Here is a 4,976-nt window from a genome sequence, read left to right on the forward strand (position 1 = left end):
GTGGATAGCATGGTTGGGAATCCCTGATTTAGAGGCACTGAATGTACATAATCAATAATAAAAGCTATTTTGCAAAATGAATTATTTAATGTAGTGATTTTAATATGCATAGAAATATATAGTAAAGCCATTCTAATCTATAAAATGGATATGAGTGTAATTGAATTAAAATAAAAATTCACATGTTCAAGAATAAGTCCCAAATGATATGAATGATACATTTTAGTTCATTCCAAATTATGCCTTTATAACATGTAAACGTGGTTGGTATTTAAAGAACAGTTATATTCAATAGTTCATTCTTTAACAGCTAAAGGATAAGAGCTCTGTCTTGTACATGTTCAGTGAGGACAAGATGAAAACAAATTGCCTGAAGTTTTATTTGCGTCTTAAACATGAAAGAGATCAAATTGCCAACATCCATTGGATCATAGAAAAAGCAAGAGAATTCCAAAAGTCTTCTGCATCCTGAACTACGCTAAAGCCTTTGATTGTGTGTATCACAAAAAACTGTGGAAAATTCTTAAAGAGATGGAAATACCAGACCACCTGACCTGCCTCCTAGAAATCTGTATGCAGATCAAGAAGCAACAGTTAGAACTGGACATGGAACAACAGACTGGTTCCAAATCAGGAAAGGAGTACGTCAAGGCTGTATATTGTCACCCTGCTTACTTAACTATGCAGAGTACCTTATGTGAAATGCTGGGCTGGATGAAGCACAAGCTGAAATCAAGATTGCTGGGAGAAATATCAACAACCTCAGATATGCAGATGACACCACCCTTATGGCAGAAAGTGAAGAAGAACTAGAGGGTCTTGATGAAAGTGAAAGAGGAGAGTGAAAAAGCTAGCTTAAAATCCAACATTCAAAAAACAAAGATCATGGCTTTTGACCCCATCACTTCATGGCAAATAGATGGGGAAACAATGGAGACAATGATAGACTTTCTTTTCTTGGACTCCAAAATCACTGCGGATGGTGCCTGCAGCTATGAAATTAAGACACTTACTCCTTGGATGAATATCTATGACCAACCTAGACAGCATATTAAAAAACAGAGGCATTTCTTTGCTGACAAATGTCTGTATAGTCAAGCTATGGTTTTTCCAGTACTTATGTATACAGATGTGAGAGTTGGACCATAAAGAAGGCTGAGCACTGAAGAATTGCTTTCAAACTGTGGTATTGGAGAAGACTCTTGAGAGTCCCTTGGACTGCAAGCAGATCAAACCAGTCAATCTTAAAGGAAATCAATTCTGACTATTCATTGGAGGAACTGATGCTGAAACTGAAGCTCCAATACTTTGGCCAACTGATGCAAAGAGCTAACTCATTGGAAAAGACCTTGATGCTGGGAAAGATTGAAAGCAGGAGGAGAAGGGGAAGACAGAGGATGAGATACTTGGATGACATCACCAACTCAATGGACATGAGTTTGAGCAAACTCCAGGAAATGGTGAAGGACAGGGAAGCCTGGTATGCTGCAGTCCATGGGGTCACAAAGAGTTGAATAAGACTGAACAACTGAGCAACAACAAAACATGAGAGACTTGAAGCACATACAAAAGTTGTAAATTTAGACTATTATTTTAAAATGTTGTAAAACCTATCTGCTGAAAAGTTGCATTGCATATTGAGAGTTTACCTTAATATTAGAAGATGAACAAAAAACTGCATTTGAATTTTCCTTAGGGTTCAGTAGTAGAAAGTTATTTTTCTTTATTCTGCCTTGCATACTAAGTATTTGAAGGCAGAGGTTCCTCCCATCCTTCACCACCACTATAGAAGTATACACATTTGATAATAGTGTATACAGTTAATGGGAATGTTACATTGTCCATCTTTTTTTTTTAACCACTGAGACCAAAGAATATTTTGTGGTCTGGGTACAATTTAAAAGATGCATTCTTATGAAGAACTGATTTCTTTTATAAACAAAATGCACATGCCTTAAATATTTCTTCATTTTAACATGTGAATATTTGACTTCACAGCTATATTCTGGTGTGACTTAATAATCAGCTACATGTGAAGTATTCAAGATAAGAGTACACAGTGCTGATTTTATTTTAGTGATTTTACAAAATACGACTTGTGGGCAAAATCAACATGGAATGCTTAAAGCCATTCACCTTACTGTTTTTGTTTTTACCTTGCATTTTTCCATTTTCAGAATCCATGCATCTCATTTGCTACAAGGATTCCAGTGGAGGCTCTTAATTTCCCAAGGCTAGTAGTCATCTAGTGTTTCCTTACTGTGCATGGAATGCCTTGAGAAAGTGATTTCTTTAGCTAAATTAATAAAAATGGGAGGGAAAATGCTTAGGTCAGTTTATTCATATCCCTCCAATATAATTCTATAGTTGATAGCTATGTAGGTATTAAGGATTTTTTCAGCAACTAACCTGGTTCTAAAACGGGATCCAATTGCTTTCAAACATTTCTATCTTAGAAGCCTTAACACGTAAAATTTTGAGAAGCTCAGAGGACTTTATTTTTTTTTTATCCACTGGTTGTCAACTCTTTATTATTTTTCTTTTCTCTGTAGTTCTTAACCAGTTGAGCACTCTACCGCACCACTGTTGATGTCATCTATGATGTCGTGAGGGTGGTGACCATCAGCATTGCAGCCCACAGACTGACCAGTCACCAGGATCTCTTTAATGGTTCCACAGAGTTCTCTGGGTAGAGACTGATGCTATATCTGCTGGGCAATGTTGATCATCTCATCGGAAGTAACGTTTCCACTGTGCTTAACGTTTTTCTGCTTCTGTCTCTTGGCAGTTCCTTGAGGGCTTTGATGATAAAGGCAGAAGCAGAAGGTACCACCTCAGTCTGGGTCTGTCTGTTCTGAATTGTCATTTTCATCTTAATCCTCAGACCCTTCCAAACATCAGTTGCCTTGGTGGTGTCACCATCAACCTCTTTTGGAGACAGACCCAGGGGGATGATCTTGGGGGCCAGGGCAGACACGACGCCAACTTCTTCACCAGTACACCACAAGTACACGACTTTGACCTCACTGGGCTTGGTGGCTCAGCTGGTAAAAAATCTGCACCCAATGCAGGAGACCTAAGTTCAAACCCTGGGTCAGGAAGATGCCTTGGAGAAGGGAATGGCAACTCACTCTGGTATTCTTGCTTGGAGAATTCCATGGTCAGAGGAGCCTGGCAGGCTAGTTTGTGACCCCATGGGGTCGCAAAAAGTTGGACACGACTGAGTGACTAAGACATGCTTAGCCAGTATGGTGGAGGCGTCTGGTGTCAGGTGAACCCAGATTCTGGACCACCGAAGAAAGTTGCATCTTTGCCTCCTCTGAGCCGAAAGTCGAAAGCCCAGAGGAACTTTATAAGTTATTTCAGTTGATTTGTAAGTCATAAATTTAAGTCATAATTTTAAGGATATTGATGTATTTTAAAGTAAAAATAAACACCTTACAAGTTAACAGATAACATTTCGATTAAAATAGTTATTTCCTTTAAAAAGGTTAGTGAGAAGAGTAGTATTGTTTTGCATTTAACAAAAGGCAAAATCTCTTTGCTGTCTGACCTAGGAAGACAACTGGAGTCTCCTAAATAATGAAAGAAAAGTGCTTACTGAAACTGGTGATTTAGGGATCAGTGGTGATGTATGTCAAAACAATTTTGAAGATACTCATTCAACGGCAAAGACAGTGTTTCTTGTACATCATTCTATCCTGAGTCTGGTTCAGTGCTTCGTATGTAGTAGACACCGGATGATATCCAGTAGGTGATTGAACCTTCCTGCAGTGGGTTGGGATATGAACAGAGGGTGAAAACACAGATTCAGAGGGCACAGACACCACCCTCAAGGCACTTGGTTGAGAAAAGGAGCAAAACGGGATCATAGCTGGATTCAGGGCAGGATCAGAGAGGGTTGTTTCTTGTTGTTGTCATTTATAAGAGTGTTTCTATGTGAGGAATCAAAAACATCAGAGAGAAACTGAGAACAGAGCAAAGAAGTGGGATGACTGGGGACGGATGAGGGGTGGGGGAGGATAAGATATTCATCATCCAGCAGAGCGTTTCATACTTTAATGAATATATGAGAACCTAGATCTTCTTAAAATGCAGATTCTGAAATTGTCTGTTTCTAACAAGTACCTGGGATGCTGGTCTGAGGACCTCACTTTGAGAAAGGAGATTCTAGAGCTCAGATGCAGAGGTGAACCTTGGAGGAGGAGCAGAGAGCTCTTCCATTGAATCTGAACATCCCGGCTGATGGAACTTTTTTAAGAGAGATTTTTTTCCCTCTAATTTCCAGTTAGTACCCTTTTCCTTTCTAAATTCCCTTTCTAATAATTTCAAATTTCAGTGTTCTCACAATGTTTGATGGATAGCAAGATACTGAGGTTATGGCATAAAATGCAGTGGTTCTACTATTTTTAAAATGAGACATTATTAGGATCACTAACAATTATCTAAGTATCATTGATTCATAAACAGAGTTCAGACTTTGGTGTTAGACATGGTTTGATTCTTGGCTCTGACTGAGTGGTTTTGGGCAAACTATTAACATCTTAAGTAGGAGTACTTTCATGCATTTTTTTTTTTGTCTCTTTGTGAGAATTACATATGTATCAATAGTACATAAAGACCAGCACACAAGAAGTGATGGCTATCATTATCACAGTCACGCCACAAGTGCATTAGGCTGCATTGAATATAATTTCAAAGTTGGTTTCATAAATTATCAGATTTATCTAATTTTTCAAAGAATTTAAATAACAAGGTGGAATGAACAGATCAGGCTTTATTTCTATGCACAAGAGAACTGTGCATATTTCTTCTGTAACTCGGACATGGTTTAACTTAAAAAAAATCTCAAAATAGCTCAAGTTAGCAGGCATGCAATTTTAGCAAGGTTGATTGGAATTTTGGCCTTTCCTGTAAGACTAAGCATACTGCTCATTAAAAAACATTTTTATCTGAATCTTTTATTCTTAGGGGCC

At 38.2% G+C, this 4,976-nt stretch overlaps 1 pseudogene; it reads right to left on the minus strand.

Annotated features, from left to right (window-relative positions):
- Positions 1-2,555: 2,555 nt before the first annotated feature.
- LOC136144136 (large ribosomal subunit protein uL11 pseudogene) lies at positions 2,556-3,382 on the minus strand (annotated as a pseudogene).
- Positions 3,383-4,976: the final 1,594 nt, after the last annotated feature.

Source organism: Muntiacus reevesi, chromosome 11 (assembly GCF_963930625.1).
Source record: "Muntiacus reevesi chromosome 11, mMunRee1.1, whole genome shotgun sequence".
Taxonomy (NCBI): domain Eukaryota; kingdom Metazoa; phylum Chordata; class Mammalia; order Artiodactyla; family Cervidae; genus Muntiacus; species Muntiacus reevesi.